This window comes from Rhamphochromis longiceps, linkage group LG8 (genome assembly GCF_057381845.1).
Source record: "Rhamphochromis longiceps isolate RC_006_pf linkage group LG8, R_longiceps_female_GT1.1, whole genome shotgun sequence".
NCBI classification, from domain to species: domain Eukaryota; kingdom Metazoa; phylum Chordata; class Actinopteri; order Cichliformes; family Cichlidae; genus Rhamphochromis; species Rhamphochromis longiceps.
The window spans coordinates 30,226,644-30,253,261 of NC_140564.1; the positions used below are offsets into that span (position 1 = coordinate 30,226,644).

Sequence of the window (26,618 nt, forward strand, 5' to 3'; positions counted from 1 at the left end):
ATGCAGAAAATTGGCAACAACTGTGTGCTTAACCATAAAAATCTGCTGACAACCAAAGCAATCACAAGATTCTCGGTACAGCACGTGGTACCCAGTTGTGACCACACTCTAGGGAAGCAGTGATTGGCAGCACTTTGGCAATCACTGCACCAAAGTGCTGCCAATCAGTGTCACATGTCAATCACTGCGGTCTTCTTGAATGCCATTATGCCAATGGTTCGCTACACTTTTTGACTTGGTAATTTGTTTCATTGCCACCAACTGTATGTTTCTACCTTATCAATGAAGCCGTGCAGAACTCATAAAAAAAAGTACTAGAACACATTTGCCAATAGATAAACAAACATTACAAAGACTACAATTAGTGAGCAGCAAAGATACAGTACTGCTAAAGAAGGCATGAATCACATCTGGGACTCTCCACCATTTGACCTTAGAACTGAAGAAGCTTCTCGGATGAGAGGTGAAACGTCTTCAAGCAACTTAAAGAAGTCCAGACGCTTTTCTTTGCAAGCTCCTTTGACTACGATGACCTGGATGACTGAGAACCTTCACAGACGAAACACATGAATCCACTTAAATACCATGTGGCCAGTGAACTGTTCACTACTCTTGTATATGTATCAGCAGCTGACTCAGTGTGACAAGTACGTGGGCTGACAGACTGTCACAGGAAATCAAGACATGATATTGAAATCTATTGGAAAGCATTCAGAAACATTTTTTTTAGAGGTTATTGTTTTGTCAGCAGCATAATGCTAAGAATTCATGCTGAACCTGGATTATGACTGAACCCTAATACCTAAAAAACATAAATATTAAATCAAACAAACAAACAAAAGAAAACCACTGAATTCTGATGATGAATATGATGAATTCAAAGTAGGATCAGTCTTGGTTGAGTGACTTTGCTCGGATTTTGCAGATTACAATTTACTATGAAAAACCACATCTTATTTTTGCAAAACATGGCACTCGCATCAGATCATGCATAAATTTATACATTCAAGACTCAGTTAAACTTGCAACAGCCAGCAACTGTTGCTGAACGCTTGTTAAAAAAGGCCTGTGCAGATGCATAACAAACAAGCAATTGTTTGAATGAGTATGCAAAGCATCAACTGATAAAACAAACACAGACTTTGACCGTTGACAACATTCAGAAATTTCCTACCCATGATAACATTTAGCTCGTGTTTCCATTCATCCGTTTCTGAAGCACTTAACCAATTCAATTCATGTATGATATTATTGTTATTTAAATATTCACTTTAATTTGACCCAGCACTGTCTCCTATCCAGCGGATATATAACCGACACTTGCACTGCATGCGCACATGCCATCCGTACTCCCAGCGCTGCACATTTTGAAATGATGTTTGGTGTAAGGAGAGGCTACACCGATCGATCGTCACCACTGTGAAGCGAGTTACTGTAAGAGCAAGGAAAGCTTTCTAAAGCTAGCAGAAATGAAAAACACAAGTGGCGCGAGCAGGGAGAAACACTTTGAACTAAACATAGAAAACACACACACACACACACATACAGGTATCACAATGTGTAAAGGATGTGTATTCCATTTTTTTTACATGCAAAGTATGTCCTGGAGAGCTAACGTGAGTGCAGTGAGCTGTGTTTACAAGCACAAATTCCGCAAATGCATGTACACCACATGTGTGCACGAATGTTTGTGAGTACAGTACGCACTATAGCAGCTATGTCAGCAGCAGTCTTGTAGCAGCAGGTGAGATTTACGAGGTGCTAAGAACGCTTGCCTGTAGCCAAGTGATGGGAGACGGATTCGCCCTCCTCGCCTCCCTGTACCCCTGCCTAACGCTCCCCGATTGCCTCCACTTGAAGACACACAAGCACTTAAAGATACACATTCACATAAACACATGGCTGCGCTTATACATGGAGTAACCCCACCAGACAAACATGCACACATAACCCCTGAACCTTAAAGTGTAGCTAAAGCCTTCACTGCCCCCACTCCAGTTCTCAAAGACACGCTTCCTGGGGCTAAAAACACCTTCTAAAATGTCCTGCTCACCAATTTTTCTTCCCTGCTGACTAAATCTCTCCTCCTTCACACATATTCTGGAATTACAGCATACACAGAAATGCAGTACAGTGCGGATCATTATGACAGAAAAGGCTGTCCTGACAGGGGAGCATGTTTTACAACCTGAGGCTTCTACCTTCACTGGATGATATAGAGTACAGGGTTTCATTTTCTATTGCAGCTGCTATATATTCTATAGCTTAGGTGAGCAAGTAAACACATACTCCCATATCCAGGATGCAGAATGTATATCAGATGGATGGCTGCTTACTGCAGGTTTGCTTTACGCTATAACAAAAATAACTTTTCTTATGACTGATGAAGGTTCGGTTTGACGAGCAAACATACCTTGTATGTTTTTGGATGCCTTTCAAAGAATCGTTTACCTTAGTATTTTATTACACATGCCAAACTAATAAACCAAGTGATCAGTCAAATCTGCAGGATTTTCTGAGTCAAATAGGCTTTCAATCCTGGTAATGAACTGATTTGATTCAGGTGTGTTGACCCAGGGTGATATCTAAAACCTGCAGGACACAGATTCCTGGACACCCCTGGCATACCTGGTTGTTGGACAGTTTAACCAATCTCTCAACCTGAATCACGAACCTTCGAGGATGAGCATCCTGAATGTCAATTATTTACAGCAGTATCATAATCAGTTACAACACAAGTCAATGCTTAAAACAGACTTTTTTTTCCCCTTCTACTGGGGTATTGTTTTCGCTCAGTGGTTGAACAGGGGGCCAAATGCAGATGCCTGGTTTTGATTCTAACCCAAGGCCATCTGATGCTCCATCTCCCTGCTCTACTGTCTCCTCTTCACTAAAATTAAGAAATAGAAGTGAGAAAAGCTCAGAGTATAAAAGAATACTTCTCCTGAGGTGTATATTGATCGCAAAAGCTACCAAACAACGAGTCAGTCAAATGTTCAATATTCTTTTGTTGTTACAAATGCTCCGACATTACGTGTCCATCTAACATGCACACTTTCAACCTGTGACTGACAGGAGTCCCCATTTGGCTTGCAAACATCTGTCCAAACAACTCCGATGGCTGTTCTGTCTTCTTCTGTCCATGCCGCTATGCATTGCCTCCCTCCTCTGCAGGGACTTAGAGGATTAAACTGCAATTATATGCTTCCCCTTTCTCCCCAGCTGTGCAGAAAGGGGAGAGGAAAGGACGGGAGAGGAAGGGAGACCTTTGACCCAAAACTAGTCTTTGAATGACTCAAACAAATTTAAATACAACTGTCAACGTACACAAATCCACCGTACATATTTGCATATTTATAACCTACCAGAACACTGCAACAACTAAACAGATATATTTTTCAGAAACTGAACAGAGCAGACATCAATGTCAAATGTCACATCAGTGTCAGACATGAAAAAGCAGGAAGTAGCAAGGATAGGCAGCGATCACTTCCTATATGACATTACCCAACTGCGTGTATAGAAGGTATCAGCTGAGCCATCACCCGACGAGCCTGGCAGTAAGATCAGCTGATTTACTTGGATGATCAATTTATTATCTAGTGTTATTCCAGCCAATAAGACCTTAAAAGATGTGTGACAGCTCTGTCAGATATAAATGATCTGCAGCAGATGAATGTACTGCTGCTGATTAATATTTGTAAGACAAAGAATGGAAAATATTTTATAGACATCCCCTCCAGTCAGAAGGAAACTTAAAAGTCCCGAATATTCAGTTCTGTCATTACGACGAGACACGACTCACAGTGAAGGATGATGGTGCAAACGTGATGCAAAACAAGTGTCAAATCATCAGGTGCTTGAGCTTCTTCTTCCTCTGACAGATGAATATGTTTACATAAATCAGTCAGTCTGCACACACTTGTTAATAGTCCAATCCATGACATTAGGTGGCACATTAGTGGGGGGTTTTCCCCTTTGGTCAAGAAGAACTGGATGAAATATTGAGACGAGAGTTGAAAATTACACGAGCAGCAGACACAGCTTGTCAAGCTAGGAACAAAAGAAACAAAGCTTCAGAATACCAATGAAGTCAGTCCCCTGTTTGGCAGTCTTTAATTAATAAAAGCAATGGTGATCTAAAGAGGTTAGACATTCCAAAAAGAAAACACACACACACACATAAATAACAGTCAACGCTCTTTTGCTGTGTACTTTTAAACACTACAGAGCAATCCACAGTGATCCTACTGACATTTCAAAAAATTTAGAGGAATTAAATGCTTGTTTTCCTCCCAATCGTTGGAAGTGGAAGCACAGGAACGCAACGTTATCATCAACTCGACATGAAAAACACCGACTGCAGAATCTATTATTTATTTCCAGTCTCTCTTGTATTGCTTTTATTCCCAATCAACCCCTGAGGGAAATATCTGGCTTTCTAGCTTCCAGCCACTCCACTGCGGAAGCCTTCAACTTTGCCTGCTTACTGTCTGTGGATCAGGTAGCGCACAACGGGTTTCTCGAGAGCTGCAGACATGGTGTGAGAGAAAAACTCGCCATAAAGCTCTGCGGAGCAGAGGAGAGCTGCAGATTTGGGTGATGGTGCTGTGTCATTATGATAATACTGCATTGTTTTCACACAGTGAATCCGACGTGTCGAACCGTTTCTCTGTGAAAATTACATCTATGTAATCAGACCAGCAAGTGATCAGTGGGACCAAGCAGACAAAGTGGGCATGTGGGCACTGCTACAATTAGATAATGAACGGCTATACAAACAGCACCGGCTACAAGCCAGCGGCTCGCTGAGGCTCTGCTGTGTACACTCGCATAATAAGCATACATTTATTAAATACACAAGAAGACAGGCAGAACACAGCCTACCAGTCATACTGCGCGAGCGTGGAGTTAATGATTTCCCCAGGCCTCTTGCGTTGTGTAGTCCGCCTTGCCTCCGTTCTGGAAGAAATAAAAAGAGGATTGTCAGAGTGGATGAAAAGCTTAGGTGGTGGTTGGAGGATGCAGGGATATAATATATAGAAGACAAACAAAGGTACACAGTACAAAGGCCAGTAACGGCACCTCCTTGCCCTTTGTCCTCATTCCTCAGGCTCAGTGTTCTTGCTGTCCTTTCTGTTTGTTCTCTCCTTTCCTCAATTCTTTCATTCTTTCACATTGAAGAACTAGTTTTTTCACTCCATCCTTCTTTTGACCACCTGACGTTACTCTCCTTCGACACACCTTTTTCCTCCTTTCCTTCTCATTTTCTTCTATTGTCCCATTCTTCCACTCCGTCTCACTTTCTTTTTCCTTCTCTCTCTTTTCTCTCTAACTCTTTAACTCTGGCCTCAGGAGACTTGGCCTGTTTACCTCAGAGACCGACATGAAAGCCAAACATTTATGTATGGGTCTGTGTCACAGTCATGCTGTAACGGACGCAGAAACGTCCTCCTGCAGCTAGCATAACTGGTTTTATGTTAGCTGCAGTCAGACTAGAAGTGAACGTTGAAAGTCTCGCATCAGACAGATGCTGCAGACATCTGCTTCCTGGAGCAGGCTCTGACTCTGATCTTCACCTACATATCATCTCAGGTTAGAAACTTTGTGCTACTATGTGGGCCACTTAAGTGAGATAAAAGGATCGACATCAACCCTGTATGTACACAAGCTAAAGAGCTGAATGTGGACTGGAACAGGGGGGAAAGAACTTTAACCAATTAATTGGTTAAAAAGCAAAAGCCACTATTGCACAGCATATGGCCAGGGTTTTTCATACATAGGGGAATTTTAGCCACTAAAATTCCTAAGAGGTTTTAGTCAGAAAACCTCAGCACTGGCATTAGATATTTTTAACCAGTTTTATAGATTGTGGTTTCATTTATTCAAGCATAACAGACACAGATTTCTGTCACATAAAATGACACAGACCTACTGCCTTTAGTGCACACAGTCCAATCAACATTAGATGCAAAGTCACTCCCCAAAGGCCAATTTTGAGACAGGAAAACCCCTGATGGCTCCGCATGTAGTGTCATCATAAGCCCATCTTTTGTTTTTCCTTCCTTTCTTATCTACATCCTGTCATTTCACACTTATTAATTCTTTCAAACACATTTCTCCCCAAAATATTCAATTTTCCACAGATATGACGCTTTACTTTATGCCTATAAAACCACAGTAACTTAACAAAAGTAAACTCTGTTGCACAAGTTCGACTTTATGCAATGGAGCAGTGACTCAGCATGCAATGTCTCATTTTAATGTCTGAGGTTTGGCTGTGAAAGATGTTTAGTTCAGCTTGTCTATTCTCTGGTGACACCTAAATGAATACTTTAGTAGACAACACTATACTGTTGACAAATACATCCCAGCATCCTTGTAGCATTTCATTACAGTTTGTCTCCCTATAAAGCTCCATGAGGACAGTAATGCCCACAAGTGTCAGAATGCATACAACAGCTACTTGGCACACAATGACAGAGGTTAGAGGCAGAAGAGGAAATAGAAAGAGAGGAAGAGAGAAACTGAATGAGAGAGGGGGTTCAAGAACACATGAGAAAATCCCTTCATGGTAAAAAAATAAATAAAAAATTAGAAAGAGGAAGGAAACAGAAATTTGAAAGTGTTTTAAGACGTTGAAGAAGGAAGGAAGCCCTTAATGTCTCCACGATCCCCTACGATAGGAAATGCCTGAAGTAATGCTTTTGTTTGTATGTCTCCATATGTTGAACTGACTGTACTACAAAACTGGAAAGTGTCAACAAAAAAAGTCAGAGAATGATGTAGACAACTTTGCAGTCAGTTAAAGAAAGTTGAGATTTGGAGAAAAGCGTTTTCAGCTTCTTGAAATGGACACTTTTCCTCCTCCTCTTCTCCTCATTTATTATTTAATGTCAATACTATCTCAATTTGACATATACTTCCTAGCCTGAAGTCCACTCAATACTTTTCTCCAGAGTTTTCCACCGAGGATATTCCATCTGCTGCAGGAGGATCAATCGCTGTTGCCAAGGTCAACAATGGACTTTCACATTCAATTTTCTCAAGTGATGTTTCAGAGTATGTACTATACACTGTGAGTGAATTCTATTCATATCACCCACTACCAATGTACTCTCGATGACGTGTGTCTGCAATGGAAAGTGTGGGTTGCACTTAAAATACCACATACGAGGGAACTCCCCTCTGCTTTAACGTAAAGAATCAATTTTCCCGGAGAAACTGCTGCAGAGAGAACAGGAAGGTTGGATGGATGGATGAGGGTATGGGTGGATAATTTGATAGACTGAAGGCCCTAAAGATGACTAATTTGGCTAACAGATGAGGCCGAAGGTCATTCCCTGAGTTTGCACATGGGATCTCTGACCTTGCAGATACAGCCGAGGGGTGGACTAACAACGTGGCGGTGAAATGGATCGAGTCTATAATGGATTTTTTTTGTGTGCAAAAAAGAAAAATGTAGTATGGGTCAGATACGTTTCACAGGCAACAGATGAACTCATTAAGGACAGCATCTTCAGACTGAAGGTCAGCTACGCAGACCTACTGACACTCAAGTTTAAGCTGCACTCCCCCACTGCAGAGCATCAGATGATAATGGATGTCAAAACAGAAGCAAAGGGAGAGCAGCAATGCACCGAGTCAAGTGCTTGGGTGTCTTCGTAAGAGGACGAGCTTCAAAGTAAAGCCTCTTCATTTTGCTAACGCTGAGCAATGCTATCGCTGCTGCCGGCGCAGCCTTTTCACCGTCCTGCTGACATGAATAGCTCCTTTTGTCACAGCGAAATTCCACTGGCAAGTTTTTAATTAGCTGGAGGGCTCTTCCCTTGTAGGCCTGTGTGGGCAAAAAATAGAGAAAAAAAGAAGATGGGGCACAAGGAAGAAGGTTTCTTAGCATGAAGGAAAATGTGGAAACTTTAAGAGAACTGAATGGAGAAGCTGTGAAATTTTTGGATGATTCACACCAGGGTTTAAAAATTTAGATGTTTCTTTGCTTTGTTTTTTTTAACTTTACTTGCATAATAGTGTAATCCTTAAACTATAATATAATCTTCATATTAGGGCTGCCACGATTAGTCGACTAGTCACGATTACGTCGACTATCAAAATCGTCGACGACTAATTTAATAGTCGACTCGTCGTTTGAAGATTTAGGACGCAGGAATAAGTAGCAGGATTTAAGAGTGTAATAACGGACTGAAACAGAAGATGGCAGCACTGCATGTACAAGGATGCCAGCTGCCGTTAAACCCCGAAGAAGAAGAAGCTGTGTCCCAGGATTCATAGCGTGGCCCAGCTCAGTTTCCAACAATGGCGGCAGCTGGTTAGTTTTAATGTTACTCTTATTATTCTTTCTGGGTCACAAAATAAACATTTAACATATTTTCAGGTGAGACTGTAGCTGTATAAACCTCAAATATCTGCTCAGTTTATTAAGACACTACATATTTTCAAAAGCGCTCCAACGTTTTTGGAGACGTCTGTTACCCACCAGCTCGATAGCTAGCCGGGGGCAAGGCTCACTAGAGCCGGTGAGAACACCGGACTCCCGGCAAATCGTTTTCAAACCCACCGCAGTCTTTTGCTACTCAGGTTAAACATGATAACTTACTTAGATAACTTAAAAATGTTATTGTTTGGCTTTTTTTAGTATTTTATTTGTTCCTGAGTAAATCGGTTTGGCTGAGATTAAAGTTATAGTTTTTACACAGCTGAATAAACATCAAGCAGACAACTGATTATCAGAAGTGTGAGATGCTTGAGAATATACTCCGGTGTCCTGTTATATTTTAGATAGCAAGGAGCAGACGAGACTGAGTTTATTAAACTTCACCAAAACAATCTGCAAATTTCATTAAAATGTAATAAACTATCATCTTGTCTTTATTTTTAGTTAGCACCTTAAACACTTAAAGCTGTAAGCTAATGATAGTTATATAAGAGCAGATGCTGCTGGTGCAATAAGCTGTACGTTTTACGTCCAATGGATGCATGATCTGATTAGTCGACTAATCGCAAAAATATTCGGTGACTAGTCGACTATCAAAATAATCATTTGTGGCAGCCCTACTTCATATTCAATAAAGAATACTTCATGGTATGTTCTGCATCTACAATGCATGTCCTTTGTGAATAATAAAATGATCACAGCTGTCTTGTGTTTTGCACAGAGCATGTGAAACTTTGCTGGGCCCGTGTTCACGAGTGTCCTGTGACAAGTCGGGTTTCAATCGTATGCGTGTGCCATTTGATCACATGCTTGTGCTATATTTGCGCTGACTGGACCACCTTCTTATATAGCACTAAGCCAACCTCAGTGCAATGTCACATACTGCTGAGCACTTTAGGATGTGGGTCGAAACCGTATGCGCAGATCTGATTGAACCAAAGCCAAGGACACATCAGGCCATATGTTCAGCAGCTTTCACCATGGACTGCCTTCAATTACCTACTTTCTTCTTTGCTTCAGACGGCACATTCTGAAGAATCACCTCAAACTTAAAGGTGTAGATTCTTTAACTATGAAATAACAACATAGTAAACTTGAAACCGGCAACTTCCTGTTTCCTGTTAAAGGGAACCTATTCGGCTCATTTTCAACTGCATGTTTTTATTCTTAAATAACTAGCTTTGCATGATTCAGAGTTCAAAATAGAAGTATCTGCTTTCATTGGCATCGTACAGACCTAAGAGCAGAAAAATCTGTCAGAGACAGAGTGCTTACAGCAGTCTGTCTCTGACTCTTAACTTTGCCTGTGTTCAATATGAGCATCCTCTACTGTAACAGTATACATATGACAACAAATAAGGAAAACCAAATTAGGTTGCCTTTAACAAAACAAACACAGATGCCATAAGTAAAAACAATACGAGCGCGGTAATTAAATGTAGCGTAGATACCTACGACACTGCAAGAAGATCCAGATGTGGGAGGTGTTTAAGGTTCTAATGTTCCCAAGCTGTATGTGACCTAAAGGCATAATGTCGTAAAGTAGCTTCCTGGCAGGAATATTTAATTATGTGATCTCAATTATCCATCCAAGACTGGAAGGGTGCCAGAACATCCAAATGCGGATACTTCGATAAGATCGCTCATATGCTGACTCTTGTGCTCACCATGACGGATCACTTGATGCTTATCTGACCCACGCCTGCCCTCCATTCCCCTACATCATGTCAATAATAACACAATAATAAGAGCACAATAATAATTTGTGCTTCTTTAATTTAATTTAGTTCTTTGCTGTCCTTTCTCTAGTTCTATTGGATTTTTTGTCCTTTTTTCACAAAGCTGTCTGACTGAAATAAAAAAAAACAATTAATATCACTGCCACATCTTTACACTTGCAAATGAAAACTGTAAAACCTGATTCATAAATTCCTTTATGATGTTCTAACAATCTGGCTGCAAACTTTCACTATAGTAAATTGTGGGATTTTATTTTACAACTAGTGGTATTTGCCAATTATTAAAAACAATCATGTGCAATGATGCAAGAGCACAGGCACTGGAGATGCAAGGCTTGTGGCCAAGAAATTTTCATGCAAGCTGCAAGAAGTGCTGCGTTTTGCAGGATTTGTGCACCCGTTGCTTTTGGCGTGAAAGTGTGAAAAATCACCAATGTGATCTCCCCAAATGAAATGTCCACACTGATCCCAAGGAAGTTTAAAACAGAAGCAGAAAAAGTCCTCCCACTTCAGAGGACATTCAACCGAAAACATCTTGAGGGTAAATTCTGTCAGTGGGCCCCAAGTTCAACGCGGCGCCCCCTCCTCTCTAGTGGCAAATGTAAGGCTTTGAACTACCGACTGGGAGGGGTATGGGGAATTCACTGGCCTGTCAGGACTGAGTAATGGTGGATGGGAAAGATCAGATCCTGCCTCGCTGTTCTGCCTTCAGGGAGAATTTTATGACATAGCAGACCGAGCCACGCCAGGCTAAACACTGCATATTATAAAAAACTCTGAGTGTACAAAGTGTCACATTAACATATGGAAAACCAAAATATATCTTCTATAAGATCTTTTATTTAGAAAATTGGAATCAACAATTGGCAATTTTGAATGCACAAGTTGCAGAAATGGTCTTCACATACATGAAGAAGAGATAAGAAGCAAAGAGTAAATTGCAGTACTTAGGATAGAGCTTAAGGAAAGAAAAAAAGTCTAATGAAGACCCTACTAATGCAGTGTATGTGCAGTGTAATATCAATCTGCAACAGACTGATATTAAGCAGACGCCCCTGTTAATAGCTTTGTGGAGTGTGCATGAGCAGGGCTCCTTTAGTTGTCTAATCCCACACTTGACAACAATGCTATCTCCTCCTTCCACTGCACTTAACCTTGACCCATCTCACTTACTCAAAATAAGAAGGAGAGTCAATCTAACATCTGGAAAAAGACATGCCCACACTGTGCACACACTAATGGCATAAAGGCAGAATTCCATCAAACAATTGCAGCAATTTAACAGCATCCATGCCAGCAGCCTAAGGGATCACAAACTTGTCTGGCAAAGGTATCCGGATATCCATTATTACAGAGAGTCGGGGAGTGAAAATGGACTGGCATTCAGATACTACAGTACTCAGGGTGATTCAGACCAAGTTCCATTCACACAGCATTTTATTATATGCAGTTTAAAGGTTGTATGTACCTCTCACACATGAGCACCTTAGGATCATCTATAAACTTGCATGGATGTGACAGTGAGAACATGCAAGCTCCACACTGAAAGCCCACAACCAACGCAGAATCTGCTGTGTGCTCAAAGTGATAACCACTACACCACGATCCCATCCAAATAGTGCAATGCACTGCGAAATGTGTGCAGTTGCAATCTTCTGTAAATTGTCACTTGGTAGACAGTTGGTCACGAAAGAAAAATGAAAAGTGGTTCATTTGAAATTTCATATGAACTGTTTGTCCCCACAGTTATCAATTCCTTTGATCCGTTCTGGCATGCTTTTCTAACAGTTGCACATTTACATCAAATGCATGGCGATGGAGGTTTTGCACACCTGAGTTGAATTCAAGCTGTTTATGTTTAAAAAAAGAAGAAATTCTCATGTGTGTTCAGACTCAGAGATAATTAAAAAGCCCTGTTCAGGCTGGAGACCTGTGCAGGCCTGCTGTTTATGTCCTCTCACAGCAAAATAATCAATAATGAATGAATGAACAGAAACAATGTGGAATGCGAGAACTCATAATCCGCACTGTATCGATACCATCTAAAAGCATGCTGTAGTGTAACTCTTCAATATCCAAGGTTAAGGATGTCACGGTGCGTTCCTACATCTAGCCAGAAGCATTCGTGCCTAAACCAAACAGCAGAACAAAACCTGTGTCAAAAAGTGAACTGAAACAAAGGAAATATAAACTTCCCAAATATGACATAAGGCCCTTTGTCGCAGTTTTATATTGCTGGATGTGTTTGCCTTCAGTGTTTAATACTGCAGCATTTGGTGCTTCATGTCGATCATACCAAAGGACACTGCGTGTATCATTTAGAGGATCCAGCATCTTTGAGAGTGCTTCATGCTGAGTCACAGTTAGTATAAAATGCCTTATCCAGCTAAATTAATTCAAATTTTAAACAAACAAAACTAATAAAACCTAAATGTACACAGCTGTAGTAATCAGTTCACACAAAGTTTACACTTTTGGCTCCTTTCTGGGACTTCAACATTCTCCAATTCTTGTAACGTAAAAGTTAAAAGGAGGAAGAGCAGTGGAAAGAACTGCCCAGAACACAGTGGGCAGGAAAAGATATGACCTCGATTAGGACATATAGATCACAAATAAAGTTGTGATCTACATGCAAAGAGGCTTGCAGCAACTTAAACTTGCAGGTTTTCCTGTTTCTGTTTTAACCAGCTGCAATTTATGTTAATTATGGATAAGGGAAATTGTTCCATTGTGCAGCTTTTACATGCATTTTAAAGCAGAATGTCATTTGGATTTGAATGCACACTTTGCTATGTAGCTGGAGATATTGCCTCTGATGTCAGGAATCAATAATAAAGCCAGCTGTGAAGAAAATAATTTTACATTGATGTGCATGCTAGAAACTATCCTCGCACATTTAAGAAAAAGGAAAACACAGAAAAAGTTCTACCAAATACATCTATGTCGATCTATTAAGATTACGAATAGATTGGGTTGGGGCTCGAGAACGTGTCATTCCAAGGGCAGTCGTTTAGCCTCGGTCTAGAAGACTAGGTTCACTGTACGAGCAGTCGTAAAATTCACAGCTCTCAGGGAGAGGATGACTAACGGGAGATGGGGAGGGGGTGGCAATAAGGAGCGATAGAAGGAAGAGGAGTCAGAGAGTGACACAAGGCTTTGCTGATGAGAGCCTGCAGAGCTGCATGGTTCAAGGAGACAGAAAGAGGGTAGTGCGAAGGTCATGGCAAATAAGGAGAAGACACTGGAACAGGGCTTGACAGAAGGAAAATTTACTGCTGGTCAAGCTGCATATAGCTTTGCTCCAGTGCCCTTGACACTGTATTAGAATGAAGTATGTGCTGGGAAGAGGAGTAAGGGAGAATGGAGGCTACAGAAAGAGCAGCATTTCTGTATATTGTATTGAGATGTAAAAAAACATCACACCCATGACCTAAAACATACACACAAAATGTACTTTTATATCGCTGGTGCAAGTTAACCACATTGGAAATGCCTAATTAAAATGCTGTAACTGTTAATGTTAAGCAGTATTAAACTAAATATAGAAAAAGTGGTTACAGCGATGTACAGTCACTGGCATTTATATTCTCAGGCTGTTTTGATGCTTTGTAAAAAGGGCAGGATGTAGTTAGTCTGGGTAGCTGCACCACTGATCAAACACCATGATTTTTCTTCTATGAATCTGCAGTTTATTTGTATAAGGATATGGACCAATGCCGCACAACACAGCAGTTATAGTCCAAACTAATTTGCAGAGCTTGTTCGTAGATTGGCTGTTGTGATGTCCACAATGCCCTCATTTAAGCTTCAGCCAGTACAAACAAAGCCTGACAGGCATAAAGAATGGGTCCAAGATATAATTAGGTTATGTTTATGTTATGTTATGTTGACCCATATAGTAACACAATATATCTAAAACACACTGACAGAGACTGCAAGGAGCTGTCAGTGTGTTTTATATGCTGTGTGTAGCTCTTTAGCTGATCTCATGTATGAAATATGTACGTGAAAGAATGTGTTTGTCCTCATCGAAGGGGAACTGATCATTTTAATCTCCAAGAGAGCGTCTTTAGTAGAGTGTCAAATTAAAGCTATATTCAAAATCTCAGTTGAAACTCCTTGTATGTTTACTATTGGCCTTTTTTTCCAAATGAAATCTGCAGTTCCACCTCTCAAGTGTAATTAAGGAGAAGAATTATGACAACTATGGATATTTCGCAAGCACACAGCTAAGAAACAGCCCCCTTACTCTTCCACTCCAAACAGAATAAAACAAAAATCTCAAAGCTTTAGAGAAACTGAAAGGCCATTTTTTTTCTATAGAAAAATTTTTCTGCTAAAAAATGAAAAATAGATATTTGCAAAATTCGGATTAAATATGTATTTTACCTGGTTAATGTGTGTGGCGGGGCGTGGTCTACAGCTCCGCCGCAGGGGAGGCGGACGCACCTGAGCGGCGCCCGCAACCACGCCTCGCCGCCTTTACATCTGTGCTATCTATGCTGTTGTGTTGGTATGTGTCGGGCTGTGAGCTGAAAAGCTACAGCCGTCTGTATGCGTCAGCAACCGTGTGTGAAAAGTGGTCCATAAAGAAATGCTGAAAAGCGTGTTCATGCAAACATCGTCGGGTCTGCCGTGATATGTTTACAATGGGACTTCTGCTCCCGAACAGCGTCTGCAAATCGGGGCTTTCATCTTTACGCAGGACTGTAAGCTGTCATCTGTGAGGCGTGAGCGGTGTTTGTTTTTAACATAGATCACGGTAGAGAATAGCTGCTGACGTAATGTGGATCCGAAGATCCATAATTGGCCTACCTGGGGTTGAAAGTCTCGATAAATGCACGGCGTTTTGGCGGGTACACCGGCTTCCGCGAGTGTGACGCTTATTTTGAGCGATGAAAAAAATAATAGAATATAATATTTTTTTATTTCAATATCACAATAATCTTCCAATTTAGAACTACAAGTTAAAAAAGAACTAACATAAATAAAATACACTTCAGCTAAATACTTCTAATTTATTTTCCCAAACCACGCAGAGCCGCACTATAAGGACTAAAGAGCCGCATGCGGCTCCGGAGACGCAGGTTGCCGACCCCTGGACTAGACGTTAGCTGGAGCCAGAAATATTAGTCGATTGAAAATATAATGTTTAGTTTATCAGCGCACAACTGCAGGTACCAGTTGAAACTTGTTACACTGGCCACTGCCCGGGGCTGCAGATGGCTCTACTTCCCTCTCTCTGTGAATGAAGGTTGTATGTGCATGTGTCATATCTAACATCTTATTAACATGAAACGAGAATAACAGCTCAAAATATTTGTTTGCGTGTTTAACTTTGTCCATTCAAAGTGTGAGAATTCTTTTTCTATTGTTTTAACAGCTATTAAATTATTAGGCAGGAACATCTCGAGCACAGACATAAAACTGATCTTATTTAACTCTCTCAAAGGAAAAAACACATTTTCTGGGGCTTCCAGTGAAATCATGATATCAGTGTAACCGAGTGCATATGTATTTAGAAATGCATTGATTGAGCTTCAGACACAAATCGGATGATCATGAGCAATATTGGCCCCGACTACTGACTGGCAGGTCAGCTTCCCATATGTCTGTCCCTTTCATTAACACTCAGCACTCGTACATCGGTGCAGGCACACACTTGTTAGCTTACAAACTCCCCAGTGTGAGTGAAGACACAAAGCTCGCTAAGGTAAACCACAGAGGGACCACCATGAAAACGTTTGTAACAGCAAACCTAATCAAACACTTAAAATCACCTCCACCCAGCTGACAAACTGTAACTCACTGCAGGGGGAGTTATACAGTTGAATAAGTTCTTTTATTACATTTATAACAATTTGCATTGAAGAATAGTTGATTTTTGCTTATATGTGCAGTCAGTTCTTAGAAATAAAATGGCAATCACACTTTTACAATCAATGCATCTCTACATAGGGTCTGAAACTTCCTGTTTTGTGAGTTAGTTATTGCTGATACGTGTTAAAAAGCTAACAAACAATAGCCAGTGGTTTTGAAACTGCACTTTGGTGTAACTGTATTTCCTTTTTTGGATCTTCAGGGCGATCATTTGACCAAAGTCTGCTCAGAAATGATTGGTGCACAGAACTCAGCTACAGATCAGCTTTTAGTACGAAAGATCCTGCTGGACCTTCAAACATAGTTGTCTGCTCTGTCGCAACAGCAGTTCTATAGGCTTTTGTGCCTATGTAAACCAAACTCACCTCCATCTGTGCAAACCTTGAATTTATAATCCCACAATGACCTCCACAGAATTCAGGAAGAAAAAAGGAAGGAAGACGCACAACAGGTGCATGACAACAGCTGCATCCGAACAAAACTCAAGGCATGCGTCAAATAACACGGGCCTCAGTGCCCAACCTGGAACAGAAGCTATCATCGGGAAGGCTAAATGCGATTAGTGTCTGGTGGTAATCTAGGGCCTATTCATTCCTGCTTAGAGTAGGTGACACATTTGATACAGAGGATTAGCCCACCTCTCCTCACTGTGCAGGGGAGGGGAAAATCAAAGGACAGTGGGAAGCGGTTGAAAAAGGGGAAGGAAGTGCGCGGAAGAAGACGAGGGGAAAAAAGAAACAAGAGCAGAAGCCAGGAGTCCAACACTTCCATAATTAAAGCGGACAGTTCCTTTGTGCAGCCATGTCATTAACATAACCCAGCATGCTGCAGTTCTTCAGTTAGTGCCTTAAGAACATATGTGATGAGAGGCTGGGAGACTTGAAGACTCGTCTGATGCTGCAGATTCCACCACATGATGACTTTAACATTCAAAAGTTTGCTGACTGTAATTTCACAAATCCAACTAACCTTTGAAACGTCGCCACATGTACCCAGAGCACACACCGACTCACTGCATTCACGTGGGCATCTGTATAGAAGCCACTGTTTTTAAGCTTTGATACATATGTGCATAATAAACTCCCTTTTAAATCCGTGACGTTTTATAGCACAATCAGTGACAATTAGGAGTTGACGTTTGAGGTCATTCGCCGCATTCAGCCACACAAAACAGCGAGAAACCATGTGACTCACCACATGTTGTCACACATTGCAAAGGATACGCTATCTCTGTGTTTATCGCTGCATAATAAGAAAACTCTTCTCCCCATTCTCCATTTTTTTAATAAACTGAAACTGTCCTCCTTTCAGCTGTATCAACAAACACACATGCACAGAGTGACGCACTGTTCACATCAAATTTTCTGTAGAATAGACCCCGGGGACTGTGATGTCACTCAGAAAAGCAGAAGTGGAGTATCTACAGATTTTTAAGAGTAGCCATGCGTACAAGAAATCACACCATGAATGAAGCAGCAAGCTTTAATGCTGGAGTTCTGATTAATACAGACTGATTATGTATTTAATACATTATTCAAACCTAAAATACGTGCACAAACATAAATACACCCTTAAAATGGCAGCATTAATGTAACCACATGAACCAACCACACTGAACACTGCTTTCATTTTCTTCACGAAGAAGAGCCGAGTCTGACAGACGTTTCTAGAGAGCAAAGATGAAAGAGCTGGAGCAAAACTCTAATCTAAACCACACAAGCATAGCCCACTTCATGTAAATCTGCATCTGCGTTTAAACCTGAAGCAACTAAATGTTTACCTAATGTTGTGATACTGAGCACAATAAGCTTTTAGTGTACTGAATGGTTAATAGTAAAATGGCTTGTATTTGTATAGCGCTTTACTTAGGCTATGTCCACACGTACGCGGGTATTTTTAAAAACGGAGATTTTCCGTTTTCGTTTTAAAAGATAATCCCATCCACACGTAAAGGCAGGAATGAAGGAAAACGCTGCTAGGAACATGCCACAGCAACAGGTGGCGATATATTCCTAACCGTGTAGAAATGTTGGCCAATCAGAAGTCTAGAAGCCTCGGTGGGAAATAGTAAACAAAGGCTACGTTCACACTGCAGGCGAAAGCGCATCAAATCCGATCTTTTTGACCCTATGCGACCCATATCCGATCATGCTATGACAGTGTGAACGGCGCAAATCCGATATTTTCAAATCCGATCTGGGTCACTTTCGTATGTGGTACTGAATCCGATACATATCCGATGTTTTAGAAAGCGACTGCTGTTTGAACGGTCAGGTCGCATTAAATCCGTCTTTTACGTCACCGACACAAGACTGAAGCCAATTATCAGCGCCAGAGAAGCGCCCGAGAAGACATCGCGAGATGTCAGTGAAACTGTTGGGAAGACAACGTAAACATTTTATTTGTACTGTATAATCTGCAGATTCTGACAGAAATCTGCAGCTATCCTTTGAAGCACCGCTCCTCTCTTAAACAGCAATAAGGATCATTATTAGGTTATTTATATTATTATGTAAATAACAAAATAACTTAAAGCAAAAAATTGGGAAACGTAAAGTCCGAAGTCTTTATATTAAGGGCCATCAGTCAAACAATACTGTTTGCTCTTGGTCTAAACAGAGCGCGTTGTGTGTGACATCTTCTTTTGCGCATGCGGGCCGCTTTGAGCGTTCACACTAGAGCGCGTTTGCTGTCGCATTTTATTTGTAGTGTGAACGAGCAGACAAAAAAATCGGATTTGATCAAAAAATCGGAATTGAGCATCAAGACCTGCAGTGTGAACGTAGCCAAAGATGGGGCATAGAAGCAGAACTGAGTCGTATGTGTGGAGGGACAGTAACTGTGTGTGTATATGTAAGCATTTAAACACTGCAGAGAGTACAAGTAACAGTATTGTAGAAATTCATTTCACCGAAACAATAACGTGGCGCACAGTGTGACGTCAAAAAAGGCGCACACCTTTGACGCTGCGTTTTCTGCGTTTTTCTCGTCCACACGTAAATGCAAAAACTGAGTTTTCAAAAATATCCACCCTGGCCGGAGTTCTTAAAAATCTCCGTTATCAGTGACCGAAAACGCCGTTTACGTGTGGACGAAAGGTGCAAACGCATAGAAAAATCTGCGTTTTCAAAAATACCCGGGTACGTGTGGACGTAGTCTTAGTCCCTAGGGACCCCAAAGTGCTTTACACTACATCCAGTCATCCACACATTCACACACTGGTGATGGCAGCTACATTGTAGCCACAACTGCCCTGGGGCGCACTGACAGAGGCGAGGCTGCCGGACACTGGCGCCACCGAGCCCTCTGACCACCACCAGTAGGCAACGGGTGAAGTGTCCCGCCCAAGGACACAACGACCGAGACTGTCGGAGCCGGGGCTCGAACCGGCAACCTTCTGATTACAAGACGAACTGCCAACTCTTGAGCCATGATATGCACGACATATTGAAATACTGGTTATTTTTTTGAACTGCAGTGCAAACTCATACACAAGGTTTGTAACGCATCTCTGTTAAATTGTAAAGGTCAACCCGTTGTTGAGTTTTCATTTGTCTCTGAGCTCTTACGATACTGACGGCATGACGGGGGCCAGGTAAAACGATCAAAACTTCTGCCTGCAGGTCCACAGAGGCAAACTATCTGTGTGGAAATCCTGAAAACAGTTTATTTCTACCTCAACTAAACTTCACTGCATATCCAGAGTTTTAACCCTAATGCAGAATATTTAAAGTCCTGTCAGAAGCTACTGTGACGTTACAATTGCTTCAAAATGCTGTTCTTGGACTCCCGGCTAGTACATCTAAATATGAATGTATTGGTCCTTAGAGTCACTCTATAGAAAATCTGTGATTCTATCCCAATTTATTTCCTCAGAATCACCTGGTTTAAAAATATAAAATAAAACAATACAGTAACTATAGCAAATCCAATAAAATAATGAAGAACTGTACTTTTGTATGATAAAAAATTTCAGTTGTTTGAGTCGTACTCATCCCTCCTTTCTGACACACCGTCACATACGTACATACCACCTTAATTGAGCAGTGCATCGATACTCAACCCAATATCCAACGTTTCTACGGGATCTTTGGAAAAACACAAACAGATGGAGAAAGAATCCGAGTTCATGTTAGCGCATGGGATCGCTGAACCAGCAGACTCCAGCTCTGTTAGCGGGCTGACGAGGCTGATAATTCAGATTCTATACTGACCTGACTGTTACCAAGCGCCATGCATGCAAGGACTGAGCTGATCAGGTAGGAAGAGCAAAATCTGTCACCAAACTAGACCTTTTAATAGGTTATCACACTATTGCAATTGTTGTCCTACTCTACACGTTCAGCGTCTGTCTGCGATATTTGAGACATAAAAAACATTAAAAAAGTAAAAAATGAAGCTCTTGGACTTCAGTTGGGTTTTCGCATGCAAAACATTATCGCTTTAATTACCACCAGTGCAATCCTTTGGTCAGAGTCTGTTGTGTTTAAATGTGTACATGAATAGCATTCTACATTATACACATCAGTTTACAGGGGTCTTGTTTTTTAAGTGGCTGTGACAACATTAACCAGAACCTTTGCTTTTTTAATTAAATGTTGTTGAAAAAGTAATTTATCGCTTTGGCATCAGAACCTTTCAGATAATACTGAGCTCTTAAACTGGAAAGTGCTTCAAGCTATCAATCTTAATCTCAATGGGAGATGTTTACAGGAAGGACATGCAAAGCGGCTGAGATGCTCACTTTACGGAAAACTCCAACATACAAAACCTTAACTTCACAGATCTTTATGTCAGCAAAATGATGTTATCAACAGAAATCCCCACCACACACACACACACACAGACTGTGTTAAGCACTTTCCTGTTTATAGCTTTGAGCTTGGTTCTTTTCAGATGCGGGGGAGGGGGGGGGGGGGGGGGGGGGGCTATTTTGTGGCTCTTTCCATACTTGAAAGTGCAAAGCAGAGAAATACAAGGTTTCACTCTCTTTCAAGTTTTGCATGTGCCAACTTTGGTCTCTGCAGATACCATTACAAAGAGGAAGAAACGGGGCAAAACTGTGGTGCAAAAGTTTTACGAGTGTGATAAACCAACACAGAGAGTGGGTGAAGTTTGCATGAGGCTGCAGTTACACTAGAGAAAACAGCGGTTGGAGACAATGATGAGCACGTGACATCGACTTTTCAATCTTGAAGCTTGTTAATTTCATTAACGACCAGATTTTTAGCAAGAGGCTTTGCAACTGAGGAGCAGCCACAGTCCTGAATGAAAACATCAACCCTGAGCTGAATGTCATTCACGTCACCATTCAAATTAGAACTTGCAGTTCATTATGCTGTAAAACACATGAAAGATTTTTACATATTTATTGACACTGAAGCTCCAAAATCTGTTGGTCTCCATAGATGGAATAAGATGCCTCCTTCCCTGCATAGAAATGCACAACCTGCATGATTGCCTTGTGGCCAAAATTGGTCACCACAACAATTTGCAATCAGTCCCAAACAGTAAAGAAATCCAATGCAATCACTCGCCAACCACTGGTTTTTCACAGTCACATCGAGCTTGCCATTTTATTTTTACTCTAGAGTGAGCGAGGCCTAAGAAACAGTGGGTGTGGGCAATAAGTGAAAGGAAGCAAAGGTGAAACATAAAGAGGCGCAGAAAAAGAAAGACAGAACAGACAGTAAGAGTCATAATGGCGATCTCCAACTTTTGTAACGTTTTCTTTTGTCTTTCTTAAAAAAATGTCCAAAAAGACTACGGTTCTTATGTAAACTATGAAGCTGCATGTATGGACAGAAAATGACTTTTTAAACAAATCAGAAAGAACATGTCATTTGTTTAAACAACCTTCATATGAGTTAAAACAGAAACACATGTTCTCGTCAAACCCTTGGCAGCAAGAGTGTGTTAAAAGCTGCGAGAGTAGAAATTTATACTACCAGAGAAATCATAATTTTTCAAAAAAGGAAAGCTACCGTTAACATCTAGCTGGGTTTTTAGTCATTTGCATTTTTACAAATTTGTATGCTTTTAAATGTGCTTATAGAGGACCATTCATCTTATTTCTCGCAAGAGGAAAACCTCAAAGAGACGCTGCCTTTGGGTCGAAGTTCTGCAATTGCTTTGCCACAGTCGGCTTTGAGCCTACTTTCACATCTACTGTCAGACACACAGAAAATAGCAACAACAGGGCAGTGAAATGATTTTAACCTACTGCAAATGCAAATCATTTTACTTAAGATGGTTAGTGCAGTGTGCTTCAACTCGTTGCATTTAGAATATTGATGTTCATGAGGTTCGACTGGAGCATTTAATTCAGGTTGCACAACTGAAAAAAAAATAGATATGTAAAAACGGAAATTGGTAGGGTTTTGGCAAGAAAATGATGAAGTGCAAAAGCAAATTAAGACAAATGATTGGCCAATACAGTTAACTGAAAGACACACAAATCAATCACTGTTTGAGTTTGTTTTTTATTATCCAGTAAGTATATCAGCAAAGTGAGTCAGAGGGTGACTGGAAAATCACTGCAAGACAGCTGCACTTCTGCTTCTCACCATATATTCTCCTATGAAGTAAAATTGCATAACCCTCTGGCCACGCGGCAAGGCCCCGCCCCACTCTATAGGGAACATCTTAAAGAGCACACCCACCAACCCCTATGTCAGAATAAAACAAATTGCTTTGCTTCACTTAAAACTTGAACTCTGTAGCAGAACGTAGTGTAAACACAACCTTTGTCTTTGCTTATCTCCTCCTTTGAACGGCGTCCTGGTGTGTACAGTCCAGGATTATGGACTTCACCATGATATAAGGCAGTTTACCTTGCTGCCTATTCTTCTATGCACACAACTCCATGCCACAATACAGCAAGATCTTCAACAAGTGAAGCCACAGACATCGGCCTGTGTCAGAGCCGGCTGCAGGTCAGATGTAACTGTGGCCTTTTACGTCTAACAGTGTTAAAGAGGGAGCCGCAGGGGGTAATTAAAAGGAAGATCAAAGTAGCTAATAACAGGCTCTCTCTGAACGCACAGATATTTTAAAAGCCTTTCTGCTTTATCACGAAGCAGATTTGCAGAGGCGCTGTGCAGGGGAGCAATGAGGTAAAGGGTTTAGGTGAAATTCATCTTGAGACACTTAAAAGGATGATTTTAGCAGTTCAGCATTCAGCTTCCGAAATGCTGTTATTAATTTATGTATTTTTTAACCCTCAGACAGAGTGAAGCTAGCTGCTTCCAGTAACGAATGAAGTCTGAGGACGTGTAATCCAAAGTGGACGTTTGAAGGGGACGCAGAATGGGATGTCCTGCCTCCTCTCAGCCAATAGTTAGGTCTCTTTCCATCCATAAACCATTCTGAGAAACAAACAAGCTGCTCAAAGTGGGCGACCCTAAGGTCGCTCAAATTTTCGACTGATGATTGCGATTACAACAGGAGACAAGACCACAGACAATGAAAGAGATTTCCCTCTGGTATGAGGTATATTTGTGCACCCTGCAGTCAGTCACCTGGTCTAGCACTTCTTCATCTGTGGGTGAGGTCAGGGCAGTGCTCCTCCTAGAACTAACGACATGCTGCATGAGTCAAGCACAACCCAAACCCAGCAAGCCGGCCAAACAGGATCTCTCCAACAAAATGAAAAACAAGCCCAGTTCTCATTAACAGCACAGACGTTCAACCAGGACACTTTAGTACACAAACACATCCACAGCACCAGATATTAAAACCTACCAAGCACCAGCGTTGAGCATCAGACGTCTGGTTGGATTTGTTCATTTCTTCTTTGATCTGATAAATACTTTGTTCCTTCATAACACTGTCCTTTGTAAACTACCAGGGCTGTGCTCGCTGTCAGCCATGAAAGCGTCAGCAAAATTAGATGTCACCTTTGCATGTTCTCAGTAACACTTCATTCATGACTGGTTATCTGTAATGGTTATGAAGTGACAGCATCTTGAAGGACACAGAAGAGTCATAAATTAATGGTTGTCGAGAATTGAAAAGTTGCTCATTTTAGCAACCGTCCCACTCCTTTGAACTGTGCTTGATCTAATTGGCTGCATCTCACAATTAGAAAGTATGAATGACGGGTGGACGGGGCATAAGAGATGACCATGGGGTTATCTGCTCTTAGTGACATCATAAAGAGCCTAAAGTAGAAAAAAAAAACCCGAAAGTTTAGAGAAGTCTGAAACCTTTTGTCTCAAGGATTACTTCTAGATATGCTGATTTCATCATTTTAAACTATGACTATCTTAAAAAGTAACATAAACCATAATAACAGTACATACAGTAAATGACAGTAGATAAGGTAAAGCAGGCAGCACAGTGGTCAGCAACACAGCAACAATGTTCTGGGGTTGAATCCACCGACTGGCTGGGGTCCTTCCCTTGCCTCTGTGGGTTCTCTCCAGCTTCCTCCCACAGTCTAAAGGGTATTTAGTGATTCTAGATTGACCACAGGTGGCTGTTACCCTGCCATAACTAGCAACCTGTCTTCCCTGTATGTGTGTTTGTATAGAAGGGAATGGGCTCCAAGGAGTGGAGCAAAGAAGAGACAGGTGAAGTGAGGATAATGTTACCACCCCTCCCAGGGGCAGTCAACACAAGAAAACACCACAAGCTGTAGCCAGCTCTGCTCATTACAACTTGCCCTGGTCCTTCCACTGACTCCTGTTAAAGAACCATGTTGGCAACTGAAAATACCTTCACTGAGCATTTTCAACAGCAGGATTTAAATAAACACGCTAAATGCACTCTGTAAAATTCACCATATTATTTCCCAGCTACACAGCTGCACAGGGCCTTACAGTACTTGCTTACTGTAGCTTCATAAGTGTCGAGCAGAAAAAGATTTCCAGGCTGATCTGAACTAACTTTGACTTTGTCACACTGCTACCTCCCTCCGCCTGCCTCAGACAACAGCAGAGTAGAGACGCCTCGGGGAAACCAGACAGGCATCTGACAAGCGGCACCAAAAAGCGAGAGCGTTTGCCACCTCATGGTCTGACCGATCGCGCTATCAAACTCTGCGGTTGATACACATGTAGTGCTGTTGCGTTAAAAAAAAAAACATAGCAACAACAAAGCTGCCAACCGCAACGTAGATACTGTAGGGTGTCATGCATTTAGTAGAAGGTAGAACACCGGACAGCCAACCACATCCTGTAGAGATGCAGTGCTCACTACTGTACAAGTGCACTCTCTAAGGCTTTATGTAATACCTTAAGCAATTGTAGCACTGAAGTAAAAGTTTGCATGAGCTTGTAAATCAGCACTGTGACCCAATTATCTTGGTGTTCAAGTTGTGGGAAATCTACCTAAAAGGTCTGTTGTTAAGAAGCGCCAGACGGCTGTTTAGGTTTTATACCAGTGTACTGGAAAAACAAACAAACAAACAAAACAGTGGATCACATGACCCTTGAAGTCTGACTTTTTTCTGCTGGATAAGCAAAGATCACAATCGCACTGTCTAATATGAAATGTAATTATAACCAAAGAACATTAAAACTTATTTGGACGATGCTAAAACCTAAACGGATGTGTTGTGTTTTTGTTTTTTGACATTTTTGTTGTTTGTTTGTTTTACAGAAAACTTGATTCCACTGATTTTGTACATACTGTAATGATGGCTCAACGCATCAACTGCCACGTTTTACCTGGCTCGGGTATCTCTGCCAGAGACTCAATCCGCGTAGAGTAACTGTACGCTTTCCTTTTGTACACGGAGAACTGTAGATGTGACAGATACTTGATCTGTGATCAAATCTATGGAAACTCTAAGAGATCTGCTCAGAAGACCTGCTGCTTTTGCTCTGTTGGCTAACAAACCAACAGAGCAACATATCAAATGTGAGACATTTCTGGAGAAGATACCCAGAGACAGAATACCTACTGTACAGTCAATGGAGAATATTAAAAGATAATTCAATATAAGCAATAAAAGATAAAGATATGCAGGTGCGGGATAAAGAAGGTCAGGCCAGGAATGTCAACATTTTGATATAAGGTCACGGAACAGATGAAAGAGCTCCCTCTGCACTGTAAAAGGCCTTTTTGTCTCAACTGGTTCACTCAGTCTGACATACTGTTCAAGTTTGCCAATTTACTTTTTTTTTTTTTTTTTTTTTTTTTTAAATGACATCAGAAACAGCAGTATGCGACATTACGTGATGGCAGAGCTTCAGTTCATCCTTTGTCATTTTTTTTTTTTTTTTTAAATAAATAGGACAGGGGGAATGAATGAGAGAAAGAGGGGGAGAGAAAGAAAGAAAACCAAAGGGGAGAAGAGACGGTGAGAAGGGGGGGGAAGAGAGAGAGAAAAAAAAAAAGAACTCCTGGGTCACCTGTATGGAGAAAAAAAAAAAAACCAAACACAAAAAACAAACAGAGGAGACAGCAAACAACAAAGAGTAACATAATAATAGAGAAAACAAAGCACCATCACAATAAACTAGCTAGTCATAGATATCAATATTTACTAAATAATAAACGATATTGTGCAGCACGCAAGATAGACAGCGCACAGTGTGCTT

The 26,618-nt window shown here is 41.1% G+C and overlaps 1 protein-coding gene across 1 annotated transcript in view; it reads right to left on the bottom strand.

Annotated features, from left to right (window-relative positions):
• Positions 1 to 26,618, bottom strand: part of thrab (thyroid hormone receptor alpha b) — a 172,296-nt gene that overhangs the window by 100,673 nt on the left and 45,005 nt on the right. The window contains exon 3 of the mRNA XM_085416969.1: positions 4,888 to 4,962. The gene's annotated coding sequence lies outside the window, so the exon portion shown is untranslated. The remainder of the gene's footprint in view (positions 1 to 4,887; positions 4,963 to 26,618) is intronic.